General features: G+C 41.6%; 1 pseudogene; it reads right to left on the reverse strand.

Annotated features, from left to right (window-relative positions):
- Positions 1-768: 768 nt before the first annotated feature.
- LOC103582862 lies at positions 769-10000 on the reverse strand (annotated as a pseudogene).
- Positions 10001-13776: the final 3776 nt, after the last annotated feature.

A 13776-nucleotide genomic window follows, 5' to 3' on the forward strand; every position in this document is an offset into this window, starting at 1 on the left:
CCATAATAATCATATACATTGTATATTGACAAAATAAAAATTAAAAAAAATAAAAATAAAACAGATTGGTGCTGAAATAGGAAATACACAAATACATTTTTAAAACTTACATGTTTAAAAAACTCAGTGATATATAATCCCAATTCTTTAAATACAACCTACATGCCAGAGATTTTTTTTTTATTATAGAAGTTGTTGACACTATCAAAGGGAGACACACATGTCATCTCAATGAAGGAAGAGACTAATTTGCCTAAAGTGTCTTGTGCTTTAGAGCCAAATTAACCAGGAGTCCAAAGAACATTCGTATGGAATATTAAGCGAGATTTACCAGGCACGTTAGGTGGCCAAAGTAGTCCACGTGTCTAGGATGAGAATCATGACGTAGAAGAAGAGAACTAGAGGAAAGCAGGCAGCAGTGTGTGCCCCTGGAGGCCACCATGGACTGGCACCCAACTCTCCCCTGGGTGGTTCTCATCCCAGCTAGCTGGCTTCAGAAGCCTCTTCTTTAAACCCTTTTACAAAGTGAAGTTCTACATCAAAGCACAGGCTACCTTCACTCCTGTACGGGCTTGTTTTAAAGGTCAGAGGAGAAAGCACTTAAAAGTGTTCTCACGATTGATCCTTCATTAAGAGACTCATAAAGCTGCATATTCTATGCAGCCTTTCTCACTGCCTGAGACACAAAGAGAGGCTAGGGACACCTTTAAATTATCCCAAGACATCACTGACTCAAGTCCTGGCCTATGAAGCAGTAGAACTTCTTACTTTTTCTTGATGCAGTTTTTCCAGTTCTCTTCATTCCTTTTCTAAAGCCTCTAGCCGGTCCGTCTGCCTTCCTTCTTCTATCTGCCTTTGTTCTTTCATTTGCTCTTCCCATATTTTTTCTTCTTCCCTTTGTTCACCAATTTGTTTCTGATCTATACGTAATGGGACAGAAAATAAGAGTGAGTAGGTTCCAGCATCAGGTTCTGCAAGCGAAAGCAGGACAGGTTTGCAGGGCCCGAGGTGAGATGCAAGAGTGCCTGATGGTAAGGGGAGGTGAGTCTGCACACTGCTCCAAGCTGCTGTGCATCTTCATCTTCAAGCCCCTAGCCCCACTCCGAGCAGCACGCCCCACCTTTTACTTCACTGAGACGAACACAAGTCACCTTCACCAAGAACGACTCCAACTGTCCTCCCTCCACATCACATTTTTACGTCCTCTTTGTCCACATCCTCCCTCCTTTCCAAGGCAAACCCTGCATTTCTGTCTCTTGTATGTGCTTACGATGATCCCTCACCTACTTTAGGAGCATGACTGAACCAGTGGCCCCTACTTATGTACACAGCAGTTTTATAACACTTTTTTACTCCCTGAAAGATAGTCATGTCTCCTACCCCAAACAGAACAGAACCACTGCCCTCCCCGACTGCTGGCCACCTCTCCGTTCATTCCCCACTTCCTCCAGGCTGTTCACAACCCTTCCTGGGGTTTTGGCGATCGCCTCTGTACCAATCACTCCTACATCTTTTCCTCTAATCCTGCACTCTCTCCCTAGCCTCACGTTTCTCATGGGTTCCCTGCCATCGGCAGGTGGAAATCCCACGGCACTGGCTTCATCCCTGATGTGACCATGCTGGCCCTTTAATTATGCTCTTTCTATCCCACATCCACTCGGCCACAAGGGCTTGCAGATTTGAGCTCCTCATGCTATTGGTGCAAGGAGGCTCCTTTTTGCCATTTCTCTGTACCACTGAAATAACTGAGTCAGTGCTCCCCCTGATGTCAGTCTCCACCTTCCAGCAACCCGTCGGCATCAGCACCAGGGTTTCCCTGAAGGGAAGATGTGGATTTGCTGTGCAACATCTCTGCAGAAGCCAAATCCATGGCTCTGTCAATCTGCCTTTTCCCCTCCAGGCTCATTTCCTGCATCAACACCAACTTTACACCTGCACTACTCATCTGTACCAACCCACTTGCGGACACCTGACTACAGCTCTGTGCCCTTGCTGTGTCTCCTTTGCCTGAGGTGCTCCCTTCCTCCCACATCTCCCACAAAACTCAAAATGCTGTTGGAGACTCAAACACCACTTCATCTGTGGAGGCTGCCTAAGCCAGAAGTTGCAAGAGAGCACTCCAACACTGAACTCACAGTGTCCTGTGACTACTTTGTCAGAAACCACATGTACTTGTTTTTCTGCTTCTATGCCTTCCGGGCAAGACCCATGTTTTAATTACTGTCTGTTCCCGCTAGCTTTTGGCACAGGTCCCTATACCTCAAAGGTTTAATTACATCTGAATCCTGCAGTTGATTATGCTGACCTTTCTCTTCCAGCTCTGGCCCATAACCAATTTTTTTTTTAACCCAAGCAATGCTAATCAGCAGAAAAATTCATAGGTTCGCCAGAGGACTTCAAATCTTTTTGCTCTGTCTCTATCAGAGGAGGCAGTTCATCATTTCTGCAGGCAGAAATGCAACCTCTTCTCTGCTGGTGGAAGGAGGGCTACTCCTAAACAGTATCGCTTTCTTATGTGGAATAACAATCTCAGAAGGGCAATGTTGTTTGGGTGCCAATTTAAAAGGGGGGGGCTTTAAAAAAATAAATAAAACATGGTCCTGATAACACCAAGGTCAAGGATTTGCATCCTCATACTGGCCAGCCACCCCCTCCCCGCCGCATAAAAATAAATTAATTATTTTTAAAAGGGGGGCTACTTCTCTGTTTCAGGGTATATTCTGTAGCATTGGGGTGGCACATAGAAACCTCTGTGGACACAAAAGTAAAAAAAGAAGCATGTTCATGGGCAGTGCAAAGACACCAAATTTCACCGCTTCTCATTCCCCTTTGTGCCCAGAAGAGGAGGTGAAATGATGAATACAAGAGAATTTCTTGAAGACCTAAACCAAGCTGCTTAATAATTATTTTAAAAGCCATTATTAAAAGCTATTATTGTAATCTACATTTCATCTCAGCAGCAGAGTGCCTGGCTCCTCAGCTGACTTCCCTTAGCCCACTGTTCTGTTTATCCCCTCACTCAGGCTGAGCTGAGTGGCTACCTGTCATACTCACTCTCCCGTAGCTGCAGCAGGTGCCGTCATCCCCCCAATCCCCATCCCTGGGGCCAGCTTGCTGACTGAGTGACTCCCCCACCAGAAGCTCCAGGGAGGCAAGGGCTTAGTTTAGTTCACTGATATATTCCTAGGCTCTAAGGAAGTGCCTGGCAGAAAGAAGGCTCCCGATCGAATCTTGCTGACTGCTTTCCAAAGAAGATTGACTCTAGAATCAGCAACATCCACCCTCTCAAAAGTCTTTTGCTTTTTCCAGTAACCCTTCATATTCCTGAGAAAACTTAAGCCAAGAAACTGCTAACAACAGGCTTTGGATATGTTCGCAGGATGATGTTTTCTCAATGTTTGGGAGGGACTAAGAGGTTGCTTTAGTTGAGAGATTTCCTTGCAAGTCTGAGAATTAACCACTTTGGTCTGAGGAGAAAAGGACCTGTCTGTGGGCTGAGCACTGGACAAAGCATAAATCTCCTTGCAGCTCTCCCTACTTCTTCCCCCACTGCCAGTGAGGGAAGCGGGTAATCTGGAGAAGAGGAAAGAGTGGGCCAGACAAGAGAAGTCTCATGACCAGTCCTCCCCAGTGATGAGTTAACTCAGTGTCGACAGCTTTTCTGAAGACTGCAATATAAAGGTTTTCTGGCCTAATTTCTTAAGACACAAAGCAAGCAAGTAGATAGAAAGAGAAGTAAAATGTTACAATCATATTAAAAGTGTATAATGGGAGTTAACCATTTTTTCAAATTTTCACCATGACTTCCCAAGATGATAAAGTTCCTGTGGAACGGTTTTGCAGAAGACTCCTTGGAAAACGTATAATTGCTCTGTCAGACTCTGAACAATTAAAGAGTTATTTTAAAAAGCAACTGGCCTGGGAAGACTAAATGAGAAGTCTTTCCTTCAGTTTTTCCTCAGCACTGTCTTTACGTGTTCACATTGGAAGTTAGTACAGAAATGGCATTCACAGTAACACCCCAACCCCAAGACTTTGAATGACTTCCACTTACCAAAAGTCCTTCAGTGATACATGAAAGAATTTATGGAGCATACAGACTGGCATTCAGTGTGACGCCACACTGTCCACTAAAAATCAAAAAACTTACTTGAGTAATGATATGAGATGGGTCTGGGGGGTGCAGCGGTGGCCTTGTACACGTGTGGCATAACTCCAATGGGATGAAGCTCTTCAACTTCAAATAGCCTCTGCATGCTCCCTGCACCTACACGAGGTGCAAACAATCATCCCATGAGTCTTTCCTCATGACAACAGGAGGGAGGGCAGTGCAGCATGGAGTAACTAGTGGGGGAGCAGGGGAGCTGCAGCCAAGCAACTGAGTGAGCCCTTTCTTTCTAGGCACCTGGAAGTTCTCAACCAAATCACTTGCTGACATATTCGCTTCTCAGAGTGGTCTTACACTTTAACGAGTTAAATTTGTTTACAAAATTGGATTCATTAGCCAACAGGAAAATCAATCTGAGGGCTGGCCGGTTAGCTCAGTTGATCAGAGCACAGCCTTATAACCATAAGGTCACATGCGACAGGTTTGGATCCCTGTACTGGTCAGCCACAAAAAAAAAAAAAAGGAAAATCAATCCAGTGACAGAGAATTCACTTGGCTTGTTGATAATCATGTGAATTCTATTTAAATTTCGATGATTTAACAAAATCTTTTTAACTGGCAGGTTAAAAAGACTTCACAAAACTTACTAAGCCCTCTCATTTAACTGTTCAAAATATTATACTTTCAGATTTGACGAAGTTTACAAGGGTAAACCGTAGGTTATATACAGAGATTCATGAAGCTGGAATGAGCCTTAGAGATGCTGGCCTCTACATCTTTATTTTATACTTACAAACTGGGCTACCAGGTGAAACAGCCTAAGGCATGGCCAAAGCCAGGATGCCCACCAGTTTCTGGACTCTTAGTATTCATTCACCTCCATTCTTTCAGTGAGATGGCCAACAGAATCAATATTAAGAAAAATAACACCTTCATATTCCAGAAAAAAATAATTAATTAGTTAATTAAGGAAAATCTGAGGTAATCCCAAACTTGGTAAATTAAGGATTCGTTTATTGGCTTAGCTCTAACTTTTAAAAGATTAGTTATCCTGAAATTTTTATAAAGGGAGCTCAAATGCAACTCTGAAAATCTGTGATAAAAAGAGGCACTATGTTTGTACTTCTAATCTTATCACAAAATAAAAATGTACAAATTCGTAACTGCTTTGCTTTTTACATCAATGGATAGGTTTCACCAAAACTAAGCTTTCTACATTTTCAACTTATAAAAACCAGAACTTATATTTCAAGATGATGCGAATTCCTCATTATCCTTGAAAGCTTGCTTGTCCAAATTTGAAAATTCACTTTTGTCTTCAATTTCAGTCTGTCTCTGAGAAAGACTGGATTGGAGGAATTTTAATTCATGAATGAAGTTTTAATAACATAAAACCCAAGAGCACAGGTTGACAAAAAGCCTTTTATAACTTAAGAAAATGCTATACAGAATTCGTTTTTCTTCTGTTTATGAAGAGCAGCTCCAGCGTGCTGAGCGCTCACCACACCCATTCAGTCACTCCTGGGAACCACCCCACACTGTCAGGCAGGTGCTACCACTGTTAAAAAAGAGCAATGCTGCACTCTGAATGTTTTGTCTAGGAGTTTAGTTTTTTCTATAACCACAAAAACTTTTTTGAGAAAAACAACACACACCATCAGCACGATGCAATACTTCAAGACTGAGTATGTACCAGAGTGTCCTCACTTGGTGTCTCAGTGTGTCTCATCTTTCCTTCTGGCTTTATCACAAGGCAAGTACTATATATATATATATTTTTTTTTTATAGTATACATATAGTGTGTGTGTGTGTGTGTGTGTGTGTGTATGCTTTATGACCATGAGAGGCATATGTGGCAGTTTTCAACTCTGTATAGGAGAACTATATAAACATGCAGATGCCCAGGCTTGACCCAGAACTGAGGAGTCAGAATTTCCTGTTGTGTACACAGGGATGGGCGGGAGTCCGCCTGTGATTCAAATCACAGCACAGGCGACCCACCGGGCTAGTTTCTAAAAATGTCCACTCCATCCTGCTTCAACAATTGTACTCTAGAACCCACTATCACTTTAGAATTTATTTCAATGATACAAATTGGAACCTTATCTGTTTTCCCCCAGGTAATTCAGATGAATTCCAAAGAGGACACATCATTTTACAGATTCTATACAGTTACATGATCTTTAATATCACCTTAAAAAACAAACAAATAAGGGCTGAGACCATAGGTAGCATGACTAGCTGAAGTGGATCAGAACATGATACTTACCCGGCCTTCTGCTCCAGAGGGCTGGAGACAGGAGGGAGACAGAGGCTGTGCCTAGACTCAGCAGGTGATGGCTGGGACATTCTGTCAGGACAAGGACTTGAGGAAGCAATGTGTGACCTGTCCAGACCTAAGGGGCAGAAGGAACTAAGGGCGAGAATATTACAAATTGCATGGAGATACCAGCGTGGTTTCTAAAGAGCTCTAATAGTCTGAAAATAAGTTTTATCTGTTGTCCTTGCAAACAGGAGAGTATGATCCACAAAGTTAACAATTCAAGCACCTAAATTAAACTGCAGTGGTAATAATACAATGTATAAAAGCAAGCAGCAGCAAGGAAAAGGCCATTGTTACTCCCTGAACACCTCTGCGTGACAAGCAAATGCTAGACCTTGATGTTCTTTATCTTGCTGACTCCCACAGCAACCCTGCGACCTGGGGAGATGCTGCTGCTCACCAGATCGCAGGTTCAGGGAGTGGCCACCCCCAGCTGACCACTGTGTGCCATGCCCACCACCTCCCATTCTCTAGGGGTTGCACCCTCATTCTAGTGACAGGACCAGCAAGGACCCTGGGTTCCGAGATCCAGTGCAGCCCACAACCCCCCATGCAGCAGCTCATCCTCCAGACACACTTCATTTTCCCGGCTTCTTTCGGCTATTGGTAGGGGCGTGGAGGAGAGGTGCCTGGAGGAGGTGCCCCTGTGACCTGGCGCTGCCAGTCAGTGCTTCCGAGGCCTCACTCTTCTCTTTAAGCGTGCCCACCAGAAGCTGCCCAGGGACAACTTGGTACTCTGCAGAAACACCTCTTTCCAGGGCACAGGAGGTGATGATTTTGGGAGTTCCTCGCACATGCAGAAATGGTGGACTCTTGCCTGGCAATGGGCTTTTAGCAGGATTCTGAATAACTCTCCGATGGTAATCTCTGAAAGCTTTCTCCAAGCACTCTGCCTCTTGCTCTAGCTCTTTTACCCTTGCCTTAGCATTGGCTACAAACTCAAGGTCAGAATCAGGGGAACTGCCCGCCATCCCTGCATTTGGATAATGTCTGATCCTTGGTGTCACTGCACTTGCCATAACTTTTTTCTGTTCAAGAGGATTGTTTATGAAATCCCCTCTTATATTAATGTCATGAGGCACCAGTTTGCCACTTATTCATCTGCTGACAAAACAATGGATCGGAGACTGCTTCGGATTGCAGCACACTTCATTTTCTAGGGCTGCAGATTATGAGAAAATTTGAGAAATGAGAGGATAAGGCAGAGAATAAAATGAAAATGTTTTTTTGAAAGAAGAAAGTGATAAGAACAAACTTGCACATTAAACAGTTTCTGAAGCCACAGTAAGGAAAATAACTATGAATATTTATTAAGAGCTTATATGTACCAGCTACAGCTTCATACATCTTCTTTTGTAACTCATGATATTTCAGAATTTGTTATGCACAATTTTGAAATCCAAAAAGCTCCAAGAACTGAAAATTTATTCATAATTTATTTGGTGGCAAAGCCTAACCAGATGCTTGACCTGATGTAAATCCATTTGTAATCTCTATTTATCCCACCGAGTATGAATATTCACACATTTGATTGCAGAATGATTAATGTTTCACTAGATGATGCTGCCCAGAACTCGCAGGGCAGTTGCGAAATCCACAGTGCATGGCCTGAGTTTTGGGTAAGGGAATGAGGACCCGCACTCACAACTACATTGTGGTCAAGAAACTCTCACTGCTCCCATTTCACAGATGGGGGACTCCAGCATTGAGGCTGAGTCACAGTCAGCTAGTCCTAAGTCATTGGATTTCCTAGTGCAAAGCCAGGGCGCGTTCCTGCTCCTCTCCTGCAATGCCTCCCTATGATGCTACAAGACAGAAGCTTGTGATGGGCAACATAGGCGTGCAGAAGATTCCATCTTCACTGTACTATTTTGCATGACACAAGACTGCTATGATTTCAGCTATGGGCAGTTCGGCAAACAAAAGTGTTCAGAGAAAATGAAGAATAGAAAAGGACAGAAATGAGCAAAGAGATAAAAATAAAACTAGTGCAGATAGAAAGGGACTGACCAAGAAACAGTACAAGCAGGGACTGAGATGCATGAAGAAACAGGTTGAACTGGTAATACCCATGTTCTATGAGCCTGAACGCAGCTAAAGAAGAAAGTACCTAAGCTTCAATATCCTTCCTATGAAGAAGGGGCAGGTATGAATCCACAGTGAAGACATAATAACGAAACAGCAACAGGAACCATTTCCTGTGTCTTTGATGTTCCAGGTGTTGGACTGGGACCCATCTCATTTCATCTTTGTTCACCATGGCCTGGTAGGTATTATCATCCCATTACAAATGAGGAAATTGAGGCCCAAGGAAGTTAAAGTAACATGCCCAAGGTCAAACAATTAACTTCAAAATTGGGGTCGAAAACAAAAACAATCCTCTGATTCCAACGGCAATGCTCTTTTTGCTAATCCACCCTGCTTCTCCCATACATTTGTGTGTCTATCAAGGCATATGTAACACTACTGAATAGCCGATCAGGGTAACAAATAAGGAAAGCCTAGGATGAAATTGGGGACTTCTGTGTCACTACCATGCCCTTCTTATTTGGGACATGAGGCTCTCCCAAGCCATGGGGTACCTGTGAAGTCAAGTCACTTTAGCTGACAACCCTGCTGGTATTCCTGAAATGGAAAGGGAATTTCACTTCTAAGATGGCACATAGTTCTATAGCTTTTCCCCTACTAAGAGAATTAGTAAGTGTTCAGTAAATGATGATCATTACATTTCCACATTGTGTAGGAAACTTTAAACAAACACAAAAATATTTATAGGTTAAAAATGTCTCTAACGTCTCTCAGTTTGTTTCAGTTGCAATTTTAAATCAGCAACCTGAACAGTTAACCTCTTTATGGAAGCATCGTAATCTAACATCCGGACCTTCAGCTGTGCAGAATGCTCAACCTGAGAAGATTCAGAGAAAAAGAAATCAATGTAAAGGAAATCACAGCTCACTTCCAAAGGAAAAATTTCCTTATTGTACTTACACTCTCTCTCTGTTTTGCCAATTCTGAGAAGCTTCAAACCAATAAACAATAGGGTCCCTTTATAAAAACAACAAACAGAACACACAAACAAGTTTTTCACCATCTTTTCCAGTCATATCAAAGAACAGCTACTCCAGGACATGCAGGCAGAAATCAGAAAGACAGCGAATATCTGTCAGTCTCAGGATGAGACTCAAGAGGTAACAGTGGGTACTATGGGGCACTCAGAAAGTTGTACGCATAGGTGAGTTTGCTTTCCTCTCAATTTTATTACTTTTATGAATATACAGTCATATAATCACTAGAGAATTTTCTCACATGAGGAAAGATACCTTTTAACATATGGGGGGGGAGTAATTTTTTATGTTAAAATAAATCTGACCAATGCTGGTGTGACCTGTGCCAGGTTTGCACATCTACAGGGGTGGGCTGGCACACCGGGACAGCAACAGCCGTACTCACTTCACTCTGCAGCTGTCTCTCCACCTGTGGGTTTCGAACTCCTTCTGCTTACACACTATATCATGTTCTGCTTTCTTTAACTCTTTCTGAAAAACTATAAGCTCAGGAGCTGGCTGAGCTATGCCAAAGAAGGTAAAAAAAATAAAAATTCCTGGTCATTATCAACCTCAAGTTTTCTTATTTCACTTAACAAAAGCAGCTAAAAAGGTTTCAAATTGTTGCTCTTTTTCTTTGTACTCACATAATTAATATTATATTAATTATATTAAGTGGACTAAGAGTAATCTTGACTCAAATTTCAGAACAAAAGAATTTAATGCGGGTCGGCCTGGTGGTGCACTGCTACAGTGCGCCGCTTGGGAAGCGTGGCGGCGCTCCCGCCAAGGGTTCGGATCCCACATACAGACCGGTTCCTGCTCACTGGCTGAGCGAGGTGCGGGCGCCACACTGAGGGTTGCGATCCTGTTGCAGGTCCGGTACGGGCACGACACTGAGGGTTACGATCCATTGCCGGACACGAAAAAAGACAAAAAGGAAAAAAAAAAAAAGAATTTAATGCATGTTAACATAAAGTTTATTTCTCTTGGAGTCCTACTCCAAGTAAAAGAACTCTTTCAAATCCTCAAATTATCTTGAAAGCCTATCTCTCTCCTCTTCCATGCACAGAAGGCATGGAATGAGCCATCTGATTTACCAGTCGATGACTGCCTCAAGTTCCAACCTGATCGGTGCATCTGTTAAGAGGCAGTTAGGTCCCAGGTAGAAAGCAGATAGTTTCTTCAATTTCGGGCTTCTAAGGACTCTTTATTAAGGGACAACTTACATAGTGTAACCACAAAGGACATGTAGTTCCCTGGGCTAGTTGTAGTTCCCTTGGGTGTGAAGGACTGATGGAGCGAGAAATTCACAGCAACGGAGACAGGGAGCTGGTGTAGGAGCCAAGCACTGGTAAGAGGCCATCTGGCAGGCACGTGACCTTGCAGTGGCCAGTCCAGGGCCACCGTATGTGGAGTTTGGGGTGGGGATGGAGATAACAACAACCTCGACCTCCCTCCATCCCAGAGTTTGCTGGTGTCCCCACTGGCCAAACCCAACCATCCATCAGTCAGAGGAGGAGGGGAGCCCTGATGCCATCCAGAGAGGCATATTTGTAGAGTTTAAAAATATTTCTTCTCACACTAATGCTATAAAGTATGTGATAGCAGTTAAAAAGGAAGCGATTTCAATCTGAGAATCTTAATTTTGTAAAATCTTCCCAGTTTAAGCCTCCCTTATAGGTACAAAGCAGAGTTTTATAATACTGACCTAACATGAATTCCTAAAACAGGCACATGAGAAAAAAAGACATACGGTTTAGGAGATACAAGTTTTCATTTATACTCTCTTCCAGCTGTTGTTTAAGTAATTTATTTTGTGCCTGAAGCTCTAGTTTCTCTTCTTTTAGTAGTGAATAATCACTCATTTCTTTAATCTTTTCATTCAGCATGTGGTTTTGTTTTGTCATTGCCAAAGACTGGGCCTTGACAGACTCTAACTCAAGCTGAAATTGAAAAAGGAAAACATACATTTGAATAATGACTTCACAGTACTGCAAAAGTAAAAGATGGCAGGCTGCTGTAAGCTGAGTGTCATAATTTAATTAAGAAGAAGATTTAATTAACCAGAAAGAAGTCAGTTTCTCTGCAATGACAAGACCCTTAGTACAACAATGAAAGTCACCTTCTGCCTGAGAGGTGGGGTAGGGGAAGTTTCTATAACTTGAGTTCTATAGACCCCTGTCCTATGAAGCAAGTGCTTCTGATGAAGACTATCACCCCATTTTCCAGAGGCAACCAAGAAACCCAGTAACAACCACAAACTGTAACAATATACATATTTTTAAATATAAAATGTGAGCTAGAAATGGTCTCCAGTGTTCTGTGAAGTGCTTCCCTTGTGTCTGTATATCTTAGTTGGGTATGAAAGCCTTCAAAGCTCTCAAAAAAGTAAATATCACAGTTGCTAAAAATACATTTAACATATAAAACATATTTTAAATACCTGAAGTGCCGGCTCTGTCCTTCAGATAGCAAGCACACTCATGAACAGAAGTAAAGTAACAGTGACATGTGACAAATGCATCTCATTTTGTTTTAATCTATGGGATAAAGATGTAATGACATGAATTTTTCCCTGCTGCTGATGTGCTGGGAGGAGAGGCTGGGGCACATGCTAACACGTACTGACCACCTGCTATGGACCAGGTGTGTGTATGTTAGTGAGCTGAATTCCCTCAATACAGCCCCAAATGCATAAATCAGGAACTTGAGCTCCTGGAACTCACCCAAAGGCACAGAAGCCATAAAGGACAGACAGGATTTGAACAGGACTCTAGGACCTAAAGCCCTCACTACCCTTCACTATGTGACTTCCATTGAAATGCTGAACTAGTGAATTCACTTCAGCCATCACCTTCTTAGTCATATAGTAAACAGTCCAGATATAGCAAGTGGATAACTTAAGATAAATTTTATATACTGCCTAAAATCTACTTAAAAAAAATGAACAACTAGGCTTAACAATTACCTCAAGTTGTTTCATACAATTTACAGATTGGATGAGTTCTTCCTTTTTTGAATTGATACCTGGGAGCTCCTCCTGCAAATGAATAGCTTTTACTGAAAGAAAGAGCCCACCAATTAAACACCATACTGTTTTCCTAGTGTATACAAAAGCCATTTAATAATTAATGGCCAGTATGTCAGATCTAATGATCATTATTTCATAATCTAAAAAAGCAAATGTACAGGTCAAAAATTTAGCGGGCAAGTAAGGAATAAACCTCGTTACCCAACAGGTGATATGAAGTTTTAACTGTCATAGATGTGGTGAAATTCCACCTGCTACACATGCTAACCAGAGTCTGCTCAGAGCACAGGACCCTAATGCTGGTAGCTCTTCATTTCCTTAAAGAAAAAGATCTGTTACTATTTTGAAGCTACTATTTTGCATTTTTTGCTTCATTTAACACAAGTCTATGTAGATATACCATCAAAACAATTTGCTAAATACATGATGGTACTAATCCATAGAAGAAGTGTTAGTCTCCACAAGATAGTAACAAAAGCAGCAGCCACACATTTGGGTGCCTGGTCAATATCAAGTACCCAGGCCTGGTTTACTCCCAAGGATCTGTTTGAAATTTCCACCCTTAGTTCAGCTTCTTGTTATAGGCAATTTCCTAGAAATATATCAAAATTTAAAATATCCGAAGATTGAAAAATTATTCAATTTTCATAGTCTCAAGCTAATGTTTACAAGGATTTAGGAGGTTATATGTCAAATAAAAATATCACAAAGCATAAAAATACATTAGAAGTAAAAGAAATAAGAAACTAGATCACAGGGGCGAGAGATATTACAATAAAATTTTCCGTAAGTAAGAACTCTCTCTTGGTTAAAAGCAATATTTACAGGATGGCAATAAGTTGCTGCTACCTTCTTGACAATGGCAGATTTATTCCAAATATATTGAAAGAAAGGTGGATGAAATACTGATGACAAATCACTGGCCTTTGTGAATATACAAAATGTTAAACATGAAGGTTTCCAAAAAGGTAGTAAAAGAAAATAATTATTTTTTTAACTTAATAAAATTAATATTACAAAAATGTGTAATTTTGTAGTTGCAATGAAGTACAAGCTATACAAGAGTACTTCAAAAAGTTCGTGGAAAAAATACACTTAAACGATAATACAAATCTTTCCATGAACTTTTGAAGTACCCTCATATATTTAAAATATAGAACAGATCAACCTCAGGAAGCTAATAACCTACATCAGCACTGAAAAATACAGTTCCCCCGCCCCTCCTGAGACTCACCTATATTCTTTTTTTTTTTTTTTTTTTTTTTT

The sequence above is a fragment of the Galeopterus variegatus genome, unplaced genomic scaffold (assembly GCF_000696425.1).
Source record: "Galeopterus variegatus unplaced genomic scaffold, G_variegatus-3.0.2 Scaffold18221, whole genome shotgun sequence".
NCBI classification, from domain to species: domain Eukaryota; kingdom Metazoa; phylum Chordata; class Mammalia; order Dermoptera; family Cynocephalidae; genus Galeopterus; species Galeopterus variegatus.